Here is a 13,628-nt window from a genome sequence, read left to right as displayed (position 1 = left end):
GCAACTTTTAGGTGTTCTGACGTCCTCTACTACATTAGCTGCAGATTTAAATTCCTTTTATTTAAAAAAGAAAAAAGACTTAAATCACGTGCAAAGTGTGCCACCAAACAATTATGACCTTCTGGCATGCAGTCTCCCAATGCAATGCCCCAATTCTGAAGGATCCTCAGCATTGGAAATAATTCCCCCTGCTCATCCAAATAAGCCTGAATTTGGTGGTCCTTATACTGCTGTCACAGATCAATAACTATTCAACAGCTTCTGCCTGGGTAGGAGGAGTAGGTAACTGTACTGAGAAACAGTTGGGAAAGTCCTTTGATGCATTCAGTATACATGACCCCAAATTTTTGTAATTATGAATAATTTATAAAGAGACCTTTATACAACAAATGTGTGTTTACATACAGGATTAGGACCTAGGTTTCTGGAAAGAAAGCCAATTTAACTGAACAGTCCTAAATGAAACTAGACACGCAGACCAAAAATAACCAACCAAAAAAAAAAACAAAACATTTTTTGGTCTGCATATGAATTCCATGAATTTAGAAAGGGGAGAGAGAGAGGAAAGACTTATACAACTTACAAAACCCCATTCCTTTCTTTAGAGATTTTCATTAAGCCTATGAAGGGAATGGATTAATGTAAATTACATATTATTATGAAAAAAGAATGTGCACAAAGTTCCTGCGTGCAGTCTAATTGAAAAACGCTAGGAAACTACTATTTCCTAAGTCTTCTTTTAAAAAAAGGAACCAGAGTACAGTCATTTCATACTGAAAACTTCATAACAGTTTCCCTAAGAATAAATATGCATAAGAGATGCAATGAGGCTGTAACCTCACGCTTCTTGGATACAACAGACTAGCAGTCTGTTTCGGAAGCTGACATTCTTCATTTATCTTCAGGCTAGGGATGGGGTAGGATAATAGTGTGAAAATCTCTCCATTGTCCCAGCAATGACCTCAGACCAAACCAGATGAGTCCAGACACTTCAAAAATGGAAAATGAGTCGGCTTCCATGCACACTCACCCCTGGGCTACACTAGGAATGTAAGCCAACCAAAGTGTAATGAATGATAGATAGCACTTAAGGGGAAGCAGAACCCTTTGTCACTACTGTAAGGTCCCCAGTATAATCACCAAAACCTAGTCACTTGAAAATTTATGAGGGAGAACCACAAGGCACTGTAGACTTGAAGGACGCTGACAGGCTGCTCCAGTAAGACCACAAATAACCCTGGGAATTTTGCCAAGACCCATCTTCCTCTTGGGGCAACACCAGCAGCAAACTTCCTCACAAATTCCCATCTTACAGCCTAGGGACAGTAAGGAGGGAGCAGGCGAGGGGCAGCGAATGCTTCCAAGACTACAAGTAAGAGTCACTCCATCTTATCTACTGCTAAGAGATACGGGAAACGACAGCAGGAACAGCGTTCGTCTTCCCAGGAAGGTTTCCAGTTAGCATTCATACGTACTGCTCATGTCTAGACTAAGACAAATAGGGCATGTTTAAAAATCTGGTAGTGAACATGTTGTGAGGCTCACGTTAGACAAGCTTAACACTTTTTAAACATGTATTGGTGAGTCCTGGTCAGGATGTGCTCCACCACAGGGCAAACAAGTGATGAGGTTCAGTGGAAAATCTGAACTCCATTGCCAACTCTGTCACCGAGTCTCTGTGTCAACTAGGGAAAAGTTACTTGATAAGTTTTTATGCCTCAGTTTCCCCATAAAAAAAAAGAGAGATGGACCTACTCTTCCCCTGTCTTCATGCAATTTCTGACCCTCACGGAAAAGATACTAATGCACAGCACAGAACTGTGCCTGTGTGGAAAATTAAGGGGGAAAAAATCCTCATATGTGGATGGGATGAATTGTTCCTTCCTTTAAATCCCAAACCACATAAACGTGAGCCAAAACCTTATTTTGGGAGAAGAAGGCAGGAGGATGTTCAGCTGAGCATGAAAGAGAAGAGGATTTAAAACAAAGAAGTTATATACCTCCTCATCTATATATCTACCTAGACGCACACAAGGAAAAAAAAAAAAAAGACACACAGGCGACCGGTCTCCGTGATCCCATCCGCCCCACACGATGCCACTTCCATCGATTCACAGATGTTCGGATGGGAAAGGACCTCAGCCGGTCACCGAGTGCAGCCCCTGCCCCCAGCAGCAAAGAGCGCCAGCCGCCCTCCGCTAGAAACACCCTGCAAGCGCGGCATGCATCTCCCCCGCCACACACCTTGAAAAAAAAAGGTGGCACGTTACCGGGAAATGGGATGCGGCAGAGAGAAAGTCATCTAGCTTTCAAATCCCTTCTTTAAAAAAGTTGGACCTCTCTCACGCGTGATACGAGACAGACCTCGATTCGCACCGAGGCCTCCCAACAAACGAAGCGTGAATTTTTACAAATAAAATATCGAGAAAGTTACATCTACAGAAACCCTCCATCCCAGGCTTCCCGTCGCACCGCTTAAAGCCCCTGAAGAAACCCGCGCACCTCTCCCCGCTCCCGCCCTCGCCCTCCACACGCGCGGAGGGGACGAGGACCCGCTTGCCGGCCGTGCCACGACGGTGGGTGCGCGGGAGGGAGAGAGGGAGGGAGGCCGCGCCGGGCCCGTGTCCGTGTCCGTGTGGGCGCCGAGCCCGCGCTGCCCCGGGGCGGAGCGGGGCGGGGCGGGGCCGGGCCGGGCCGGCGGGGAGCGTGAGGCGGCGGAGCCTGGCGGGCTGGCCGGGCTCTGCTGGAGGCGCTCCCGGCCCGGCCCGGCTCCGCCGCCGCCTCAGGGAGCCGCGCACGGAAACTTTCCCGCCCGGGTGCAGCCGCGGCGCTTACCTGGGCGCGGCCGGGGCGGCGGGCGGTGTTGGTGCTGATGTTGGTGGCGGCGGCGAGCTCTAGCCGGAGGCGCTGCCGGGCGGCCGTGCCGGGGACTCCGCCATGTCAGTGATGTCGGGACCACATGGGGCGGGGGCGGCCGCACTACCGCTACCACGACCGCTACGGCGACGGCTACCGCTACCGCGCAGTCTGGAGTAGCCGCTCCCTGCAAACGCCGCCGGGGGCGGGGCCGCCGCCTCCTCCCCCTCCTCCCGGCCCCGCCCCGCCTCGCCCCGCCCCCTCCTGTGCCCGCCGCATCCCGCCGCGGCCTGGGGAGAGGGCCTAGCAGGGCAGATGTGCGACACCTCGTCTTGGAGTGACTACATGGTGGCCAAAAGCAAAGGGGAGGAAAGAGGCCGGCCTTGGGCAGGAGGCAGGGGCGAGGTGTAGGGCACGTGCGCCCCCTGAGCCACCCCCTGCAAAACGGCGCCACCTCGCTGCGGTCCACAGTGCCCACGGCAGGTGGTCGCCGACCCAAGGTGAGCGCTCGCCACCCTCTCCCTGCCGCTGCTGACCAGGAGCTCCCCCACTTATAACCGCCGCTGGAAGCACCCCCGTTCGTGGCAGGAGGGCACCGGCAAAGCAATCCCTGTAGGCTCAAACCTAGACTCCTGGCAGCCCTGGGCAAACTTTTAGTATCGCCCCCCCTGCCCTTTGCCAGAGATAATCCTACTAATAATAATTTTAAAATTGCCATTTTCAGCCCCTCCTCTGGGTGGCCACCTGGTTCGCCCGTAGGGTGGCCATTCATTGGGTTTTATAGAGGACAGTCCAGTTTTCTGGTTCTCTGTCCTCTACTGAAGGCCTTGATGTCCTCTATTTTTCAGTGCTCAGCACCCACTGCCAACACCGTCGTGGCCGTCGGCAGGAGCTCACCACCGCCATGCCCCTGCCGCTGACATGGCCGCCTACAGGAGCTTGCCAGGCCCTTCTTTGCTCTGAAGGGTACAGGTTCCCCTCACTTTATGCTGTACGTGTGGTCCTCGAAAACGGTGCGTAACTCGAATTCACATAAAGGGACCCCACTTTGCAATGTAACAAATAGGGGATACGTTCCAAGACCTTGACCGTACCGACGCCCAGTCCCATTTCTACCACTTTTATAAGACAATTTTGGTACTCACCAACAGCAGACAGTGCACACAAGCACAGGGTGGTGGTGAATGTTTAGTTGGTATGAAGAGAGGTGGTGAAGGGTCTCCAGTTTTGTCTCCAATGTTAGTGAAGATCTCCTGCACTTCATTGAGGGACCAGAGAGAGGGGTAGGAGATAAGCTAGCGGGACGCTTAGAAGCCACAGTGGGGATGGCAACTACAGAAACATGTCGCAGACAATGAGCAAGGAGCACAGATCCACACAGGAGACTATATTTTGGCACACATCACTCCCACAATGCACCACACAAAGCAGCTGACTGCCAGCTTCCACCACACTCCTCTCATAAGAGTGAATTTACCTCGCATATAACACATTTTTGGTATAAAATGGGTTATCTCATAGGAGTGAATTTGCACATACAGAACCCGCATAAAATCAAAATAGAACAAAGGGCTTCGAAACAGCCTTGAAACAAAAAGAGGCTAGTCAAAACGTTTCGAAACTTTCAAAACGTTTTGAGTTTCAAAGCAGCCAGGTGGTGGGAGACAGAGGAGAGCCAGGGCTGTGCTCCCAGCAGCTCCAGGCTCAGCCAGGCGGGGAGCGCAGCCCTGGCTCTCCCTGCCTCCTGCAGCGTGGCTGCAGGAAGCCAATCGCAGCACAGGGGAAGGGAAGGGAACTGAGCCTGATCACTCGGTTCTCCTCCCCAGAGGGAGGATTGGACTGGGGAAGGCAACACAGCCCAGCTGAGCTGAGTTCCCCTCCCCAGCAGGATGATGGAGCTAAAGGGGGGAACTCAGCTCAGCTGGGCTGAGTTCCTTTCCCCAGCCTGATGGTAGCACTCAGCTCAGCCCCAGTTCCCTTCCCTGATCGATCCCAGCGCCTGGGAGGGGAACTGAGCCCAATCGCTCAGTTCCCCTCCCAGCTCCCCGGTCCCAGGCAGCATCCCTCCCTCATCTGGCAGGCAGATGGGGGCCCGCAACCCTAGGAAGACTGGCACAGCCCCCACAGCCCTCCCGGGTTTGGGCCCCGATCTGCCTGCTGGATGAGGAAGGCTGTTTTGAGCTTCCCCATTATAGCCTATGGGTAAAGCATAAAAACAACGTCACTGTTTTGATGAAACTAAACGGAACAGCTGTTTCGAATCGAAACAAAATTTGAAATGAAATGCTGTTCCATCAAAACCTTGAAACGCAAGTCAAAATGGAACAGTGCCATTTTGCACACCCCTAGTACTTAAGGTTGTATCATTTTAAATCAGTGATGCGCAGTGTGTCAGAGTTTGGGAACCGCTGCCCTACTGTATAGGGCAGCACTGCCCTTCTTCCCAGGACCTGGACCTGTCGCTGTGCAGTACCTTTGCAGTGGGATGGAAGAAAAGTTTGTTTTCCTGTGCAGGTATTTGGCACAGACTCAAAGGGAACCACACTCAGTCCTTTACCTCTAAACAGTCAGTCAAGTAGCCAGGAAAGTTGTGTAGCAGAAGACAGGAATTTCTTCTAGGACTTTAGTCTAACAATTAGAAAACCTTGAAGCAAGACTAGGACCCATTTACACTACAATCTGCAACCAAGTTCGATGTAGTCTTCTTAGTTGCATTTGGAATATAATTGGGCCCTTGATTACTTAAAACACCAGCATTGCCATCTCTCCCATTCTTTTCTTACTTGCTTTATATTTTCTTCATTATAGCTTTCTCTAGAAGAAAGCTTTCTCACATTCTGCCAGCTGGCTAGAAAGGTGAGAGCAGATACTGGAGCAGTGGAAATGAAGGTGCTAGGGTGGGGATAGAGACTGAAGGGTGTGAGAGAGGAGTGGGAAGCAGGAGGAAAAGTAGAAGAAAAAGATTGATCAGGGTAGATCAAAAACTCTACATAGCTGGTGAGGCACTGAGGTTAGCTTCTCTAGTTCAACTCACTACTGGAGCCTGGAAAACCATGAAAGTGTGTGCATTTGCCTAATCAAACTAATTAATAATAGCAGCAGGGGCAACATAACCCTCTGACTCGTGATGTTTGATAAGCATTCACTGAGGATGACAGAAGGAGAGAAAAAATAATTCCCATAGGTTCTCCAAAGTTGACAAGTGACATAAAGCAACTGAAGGTGATCTAGAAATAAAAGGAAGGGTAAGACTAGTTTCCATTAGGCAATGGGAACAAGGAAGGAGGATGTGAAAAACCACTCTCTCACTATCTGGGGGAGGGAGACTCCCTGGTCCTTATGGAATATAAGGAACAGAAAAAAATATCATACTAGAATTGAAGGGGAACCCTTACAGCCCCTAGAGTCAGGATTGTAGGGAAAAACATCTCTATCTCCAGAAATGAAAGAATAATTTACTCCCATAAGATTTCTTCACTGCAGAAAATGGAAACCCTCCCTTCCATGATTTCCTTACCTCACCTCTACATTGTGGGAAGGATGAGAACATGATACACACCCAATTTACTCCCCTGAGCTCCAAAGGGGGAGAGGAGAGAAGGAATTCTCATGGACGGCCCATCCACTGTTTCCACTACCCAAGATTTTCTTTTCTTTATTTCAGTGCTCCTAATAAGACACCCAAAGTAATAAAAGGTTGGGTAAAAGGTGGCCTTTCTTGAACTTGAAAAAAAAGGTGAATGATTTTCTTTGGCTCCTGGAGAAAATAAAATAAAATAAAATAAAATAAGAACTATTTGCTAGCTACTCTTTCCTCAGCCTCTGGACTTGGAAAGAGGAATTCAACTTTGTAACTTCCTCACCAGGCCTGTGAGAGAGGAAGAAAGAGAGACATTCCTTGAACCCTTCTTGCTACGCTTTGGTTCACCTTTTTCTGACCTGTAAGGTAAGAAACTTTCCATGACAAGGCTATATTTCACCTTTAAATATTGTTTTGTTTGTCACACCACTGGAGGATTTACAGTTTTTAAAACTGATTCCTGGAATCTTATGCACTTAAACTAGAAGGTGGCAACACTTGTCAAGCGCTATTTTTCAGTAGAATCTAGTTTTTGCCTAATCAGCTCCTTTTTTTCAGTTTTCGCTGATCAGAAATAATACATATTTTTTAGTTATTCACCAAAAGAAAATATTTAATCTAAAAGAGACTTGTTCAAAATTGGCATTTTGTGTCAAACATGTTTTTCAACAGAAAATAAGCAGTTGCTAAAATAAGACATGAAATCTGAAATCAGGAAAAACGGTTTATATTTTGCTGCAGACCTAAAGCATGTAGACTTTCTAAGTCAGGTTGCTTTGAGTTATGTATTTGGGTCTTGCAGACTAATTCCTGGCCAAGAATAGATAGCTCATTATGGAAGGAGAATAGATCTGCCTGCCCGGGACAAAGATTCAGGATGTGACGGGGATGATCCAGGCCACGATTCAGCCCACTGATTACTACCCCGTGGTCCTAATCCATGTGAGCACTAATGATGCGGCCAGGAGAAGCCCTGATCACCTGATGATGGACTACCATGCTCTGGGGGGCATGCTGAAGGAGATAGGGGCACAGGTGGTATTTTTTTCTGTCCTACCAGTGAGCGGACTTGGAAGATGACACGAGACCTGCATCAGAGAGGTCAACTTGTGGCTTCGGGAATGGTGTCTCGAGGCATGCTTCGGCTTCCTAGACAACGACCCACATATCAGGACGAGAGACATGCTTGGGTGGGATGGGCTTTGTCATGACCCAATGATTGTGTGTGCGCTTCGGCACTGCAGAATTATTTCCCGCCACATGGAACTTTCTTTGCACGGTGCAATTCTCAGCTGCAGAGAGAAAACCCCGGTGCAAAAAGTTCCCACCAGGCGTATGCAAATTTGTGCCCCCTATTGGCTGTTTCTAAATTATTCCCACATGGCAGCTAGCGATTGGCTTGCTAGCCATATAAGAGGCTTGAGCAGTTTCCGCCCAAGCCAGAGATCTCCGAGAATCTTGGGAGGACCCCAAGATCCCCGATTCCGAGAATTCCGGGAGAAATCCGAGAGAATTCCATGATTACTTCGTGGACTTCTACGTAAATTTCGGACCGACTGGTGGTCTGATCAGTTACCAAGAATCTCTCCCCGTCACCAAACGATCCCGACGTATCCCTACCCTGCACGCTCGTCGAGAGTCATATTTCGGACTCTCATTTTGTTATCCAGAGCTCTAGCAAACTCCGTGCGTGTGCGTCTTCGGTGGAGCCTAGCAAACTCCATGTGTGTTTGTCTGTAATTGCAACGCAAGCAAGTCTTTCTGCCTGCACCACGACCACCTACGGTGTAAGTAAAGTTTTCTTTGTTCAACCGCTACGAGTCCGTGCCTAATTCTAGTCTGTTGTGCTGAATTTCCCTGCCCACATGCCCGGGCTGCTGGCCACAGCCCCTCGGCCCCGACAGGCTTCACCTTTCCCCCAAAGGTACGCGTTGGTTCTTTTCTAGGTTGGCTGATCTCCTCTGGCAGGCTTTAAACTAGGCTCGTCGGGGGAAGGGGAAGACGAGGGCAGAGGAAGCCTTGGACCACTAAACCAAGCATCACCCACAAGAACAGCTCAGCCTAGACCAATGATGAGCAGAACAAATACCCAGGTAAGCAACAGGGACCCGGGTAGTACTGAGATTAGGGGGCCAGTGCATGCATCTTCAGGAGGCCTCAAATGCCTCTACAGAAATGCTCGTGGTATGGGGAACAGGCAGGAGGAACTTACCCTCCTGCTACCTGACACCAGCCCAGACACAGTGGGGCTCACTGAAATGTGGTGGGACCCAACGCATGACTGGGCGGTGAATATCAAGGGCTATAGGCTATACAGGAGGAATAGGACAGGGAGGAAGGGTGGGGGTGTGGCGCTCTATGTCAAGGAGAAATGCACATCCTCAACGAGTAGCATGGGGTCAGAGGAGGGGCACACTGAAGTGCTCTGGGTTAGAATACAAGGAAGTCGAGGGGAAAGGGACAGTGGGAGTCTACTGCAGACCACACAACCAAGGGGAAGACCTAGACCAGGAATTCTTAAGTCAGCTCACGGAGGTAGTTAGGTCAAAGGACATGGTCATCATGGGTGACCTGAACTTTCCAGACATCTGCTGGGAAGAGCAGCCAGCCAGGTCTGACTGCTCACGTAGGTTCCTAGCCAAGATACATGACCCCCATCTAACCCAGCAGGTGCACAGCCCCACCAGGGGAGACGCCTTGTTGGATCTGGTCCTGGCCATGGGCGATGACCTGGTGAGGGGTCTGCGGGTGCTCAACCACCTGGGCGACAGTGATCATTGCCTGCTGGAATTCACCGTCCAGCGCAAGGTAGAAAAGGCCTGCAGCAAGGCAGCAGCTCTGGACTTCAGGAGGGCAGATTTCACTAAGGTAAGGAGAATAGTCGGGGAGGCACTGAGGTCCTGGAGGGGAGAGGAGTCGGGTGTCCAAGAAGAGTGGTCGTTCCTTAAGGAGATGATCCTCCAAGCCCAAAGGGAGGTAATCCCAGCATGGATCAAAGCGGGCAAGAGGGCGCAAAAGCCCCTATAGCTCACCAAAAGCATACGGGAATGTCTCCTATCTAAAAAGGAGGCATACACCCAATGGAAGGGAGGGGCCATCACCAGGGAGGACTATACCTCGGTTGCTCAGGGCTGTAGGAGGGCAGTCAGGAAGGCCAAGGCGGAGATGAAACTGGGACTAGCTACCCGGATCAAGTACAACAAGAAGTCCTTTTTTAAATACATAGTGGGTAAAAAAAAGGTACCGGGTAACGTGGGGCCTCTGCAGGACACACTAGGAAATCTGGTCGTCGCACCAGGCAGCAAAGCTAACCTATTTAACAATCTCTTTGCCTCCATTTTTCTGAGCAGGGACCGGGTCACCCCCACCCCCACCGGAACCCCCATAGGACACAGGGGAGGCACACCCAGGCCTAGAGTTGGTGAACTGGAGGGACTGGATGTATTTAAATCATCAGGTCCTGACGATCTCCACCCCAGAGTGCTGAGGGAATTAGCAGAGGTCATTGTGGGACCCCTGGCAGAGCTTTACGAGCACTCGTGGTGCCAGAGGACTGGAAAAGGGCCAGTGTGCTTCCCATTTTCAAAAAAGGGAGGAAGGATGACTCAGGAAACTATAGGCCAGTCAGTCTTACCTCGATCCTGGGTAAGTTTTTTGAGAGAATTATCCTGTGAGGGGCCAGCAGGGGAGATTAAACTTAGGGGCAATCAACATGGGTTCATTAGAGGCAGGTCCTGTCAGACCAGCCTGGTGGCCTTCTACAACCAGGTCACAAAATCCTTAGATGCAGGTGAAGCAGTGGATGTAGTCTTTCTGGACTTTAAGAAGGCCTTCGACACTGTCTCTCACCCCATTCTCATTAAAAAACTAGGAGACTGTGGCATCAACACCTACACAGTCAAATGGGTCACTAGTTGGCTGGAGGGCCGCACCCAGAGAGTGGTGGTGGACGGGTCTTATTCGACCTGGAGGGATGTGGGCAGTGGTAGGTCCAGGGCTCGGTCCTCGGGCCCATGCTGTTCAACATCTTCATCAGCGACTTGGACGAGGGTGTAAAAAGCTCCCTGTTCAAATTTGCAGACAACAATAAGATGTGGGGAGAAGTGGGCAAGCTAGAAGGGAGGAATAGGCTGCAATCCGACCTAGACAGATTACAGGGGTGGGCGGATGAGAACAGGATGGGTTTCAACACTGACAAGTGCAAGGTACTGCACCTGGGGAGGAAGAACCAGCAGCAGACCTACATGCTGGGGAACTCCCTTCTCGTTAGTGCAGAGGCAGAAAAGGATCTTGGAGTCATTATTGACACCAAAATGAACGTGGGCCGAAAGTGTGGGGATGCGGTCAGGAAGGCCAACCGTGCCTTATCATGCATCCACAGATGCATCTCATGCAGGTCCAAGGAGGTGATCCTCCCCCTCTGTGACATTGGTCAGGCTGCAGTTGGAGTACTGCGTCCAGTTCTGGGCGTCGCACTTCAGGAGGGATGTGGACAGCATGGAGAGGGTCCAGAGGAGGGCCACCCGCATGATCAGGGGGCAGCAGGGCAGGCCCTACGAGGAGAGGCTATGGGACCCGAACCTGTTCAGCCTTCACAAGAGAAGGCTGAAGGGGGATCTAGTGGCTGTTTACAAACTGGTCAGGGGGCACCAGCAGCCATTAGGAGAGTCCCTGTTCCCCCAAACACTACCAGGAGTGACAAGAAATAACGGCACAAGCTGGCAGAGAGTAGATTCAGGCTAGATATCAGGAAAGCACTACTTCACAGTTAGGGCGGCTAGGATCTGGAACCAACTTCCAAGAGAAGTGGTGCTGGCTCCTACCCTGGGGGTCTTTAAGAGGAGGCTGGATGTACACCTTGCCAAGGTCATCTGACCCCAGTACTCTTTCCTGCCACGGCAGGGGGGTTGGACTTGATAATCTGCTCAGGTCCTTTCTGCCCCTACCAACTATGAAACTATAAGATGACATAAATGTCAAAAACGTTGTAAAAAATACAATTGAGAAGTAAATAATATAAAATAAGAGATCAGTAGGGAAAAAGTGAGGTGGTAACAGATTATTATTTACTGAGTTCCATTCAACTGTATTGCTTTCCATATTTATGTGTAGCTTGCCTTTTGTATGGGGCTGAACTAAGCTGCCAAATTCAAATACAGGCAGTCCTTGACTTACAACGTTTCGAGTTACAACATTTATAACTTGATACCCTGTTTCAACTTTCTGATGTCAGTTTTGCAACGCTTGATCTGATGCGACACCACACCAGAAAACAAGTTCACTGAGTTGCCCATGTCCCTGGAGAACATCTGTCCAAACTTGCTTGGACATTTCTTTAAGAAAGCAGACAAGACTCCAGAAAAACCTGCAGCCAAGGCTCCTGAGAAGACACCAGTCAAGAGCCCTTCAAAAAGTCCAAACAAGAGCCCTTCAAAATGTCCAGTAAAGTTACCTCAAAGTCCTTCTAAATCAATATGATTGCTATTTACAATATAAATGCATTAATGTAGCTATATTATTCATCTATAATTGATTGAGTACAAAATTCTGGGTTATTTTTGGTGAAAATAGGGTATTGGGCCCAAATAGGGTTCAGGACCCAATCCCCATTTATAATATTGTTTCCTATGGGAAAAACGGTTCCAAGTTAAGACACGGTTTTCAGGAACCAGTTGTGTCATAAGTCTGAGGACTGCCTGTACAACCTAATTTTAGGATAGTCACAACTGAATTTGTAGGTACTGTGTCTCCAGCTACACTGCCCTGCCTTTCTAGAAGCAGAGCAATGCAGTCTAGGGCTGTTCAAACATGACACTATCTGAAGAGCTGTCCGAAGCGTTGTCAGTTCACACTTTCAGATTGGAAAAGGCTCTGAGAGAAACTCAACTGAAAACACTACACCTTGCCATGTTTAGGAACAAAATGTCCGTGGTGACTGTGTTTCATGTGATTTCCAGTCTCTCTTGTTAATTTTGGTCTTTTTCATTAGTTTTTATTTCTCTGAATTTTTGCATTGCCTGATTCAGACTCATGTGAAAGCCTTTTTCCCCCAAAATTTCCAGTATAGTTTTCAAATTCCAAGAAGTATAAGAAACCTACCAAATTTGAGACAAGGGAGGGAGGTTCCTGCACTTGAATCTCACCCTTATGACTTAGAAACCAAGCTTTTTATTTATTTTTAAATACTTTACAACATGAAATTTACCTTGCCAATAATATATACTATATTCCTCATCCAAAAATGTATCCTTTGTATCCTTCATCCAAAAATGTATCCTTTATCCATAGTTTATCCTTTTTATTCACAGAATAGGTATAGCCTGGACAGTAGCAGTGCAAAATCTCTCACATCCCTCCATCAATGTGCATAAGTTTTCTTACAGGGAAGCAGGCTGAAAGGAATATTAAGTTTCTAACATGTCCAGGCCTTAGTTAGCCTCCGCTAATTGTGGTGGTTTCTAGCTTTACACATAGTTATCCACCATGAACTGGACCGAAATCACCAAATCTTGTCTAACATGCATTAAACTGTTAGCAGATGGGTAACAGCTTGCAGTCACTATTACTGTGGGCTGGATTCAAACCAGTCAAAGGTTTTATATTCTACTGCTATTCCCTTCAATCATCGGGCCCCACTAGTTAAAAAATCCAGTGTTTTGGAAGATTAGGTCTATTAGTACAACCATGACATGACATCTTAGATAAAACATCTCTTAAAAGGCAATATGGGTTCTGAAAGACGATCTTTATTTTTCTAGGATATTTTCCCTTAGGTTTCTGGTAGGATTATGCATTTAACTTTGCTGTTTTAACAAACTGTATGCTGCATTGGAAATGCAAGTAGGTTGACAACTTGGCATCCTTTCTGTTTAATAGGGTACAGAGAAATCTTTGATTAGTTTATTTGCTGAATATTTTTGTCTAACCTAGGGCATACTGCCCTCAGTCATTTTTTTAATATCACATAGCCCTGGAGTACACAGATGATAGCCCCATCCAAACTCTGTGGCCACAGAACTTTTCTTTGTGCTGGTTTTTCAATAGCTGTTGGGTGGGCTGGCTCCACATTCTAGCATCTGACACTTTACATTTTGGGAGTGCTGGGTTCAGGCTTTTACTCGCACACAGTTGGCAGTGGCTTGGATTGCAGAGAAGCGGCATACACTGCTTCAGCAAGAAACACCTTGCATGA

The 13,628-nt window shown here is 48.4% G+C and overlaps 1 protein-coding gene and 1 long non-coding RNA gene across 8 annotated transcripts in view; one reads left to right on the top strand and one right to left on the bottom strand.

Moving 5' to 3' along the window:
* The window catches only part of FNDC3B (fibronectin type III domain containing 3B), a 362,994-nt gene extending 360,014 nt beyond the window's left edge, over positions 1-2,980 (bottom strand). For 2 of the 4 annotated variants that reach the window (XM_059731146.1, XM_059731145.1), the window contains exon 1: positions 2,836-2,980. The gene's annotated coding sequence lies outside the window, so the exon portion shown is untranslated. Of the gene's footprint in view, positions 1-2,502; positions 2,601-2,835 lie in introns of those variants that run through there. The other 2 variants (XM_059731149.1, XM_059731147.1) reach the window with 2 other exon arrangements.
* Positions 2,981-3,075: 95 nt separating this feature from the next.
* LOC109286513 (uncharacterized) lies at positions 3,076-12,678 on the top strand. Of its 4 annotated transcripts, none has more exons than XR_009463524.1 (6): positions 3,076-3,356; positions 3,705-3,869; positions 6,723-6,802; positions 7,497-8,223; positions 8,383-8,529; positions 9,104-12,678. It is a non-coding gene; the product is annotated as an uncharacterized LOC109286513 (long non-coding RNA). The 4 variants fall into 4 exon arrangements; XR_009463525.1 differs by having other exon boundaries at positions 7,497-8,529; positions 9,104-10,081; positions 11,670-12,678; XR_002094582.2 differs by having other exon boundaries at positions 7,497-8,529; positions 9,107-12,678.
* The last annotated feature ends 950 nt before the right edge of the window (positions 12,679-13,628 follow it).

Source organism: Alligator mississippiensis, chromosome 7, assembly GCF_030867095.1.
Source record: "Alligator mississippiensis isolate rAllMis1 chromosome 7, rAllMis1, whole genome shotgun sequence".
NCBI lineage: Eukaryota > Metazoa > Chordata > Crocodylia > Alligatoridae > Alligator > Alligator mississippiensis.
This window is presented reverse-complemented; position numbering and strand designations above follow the sequence as displayed.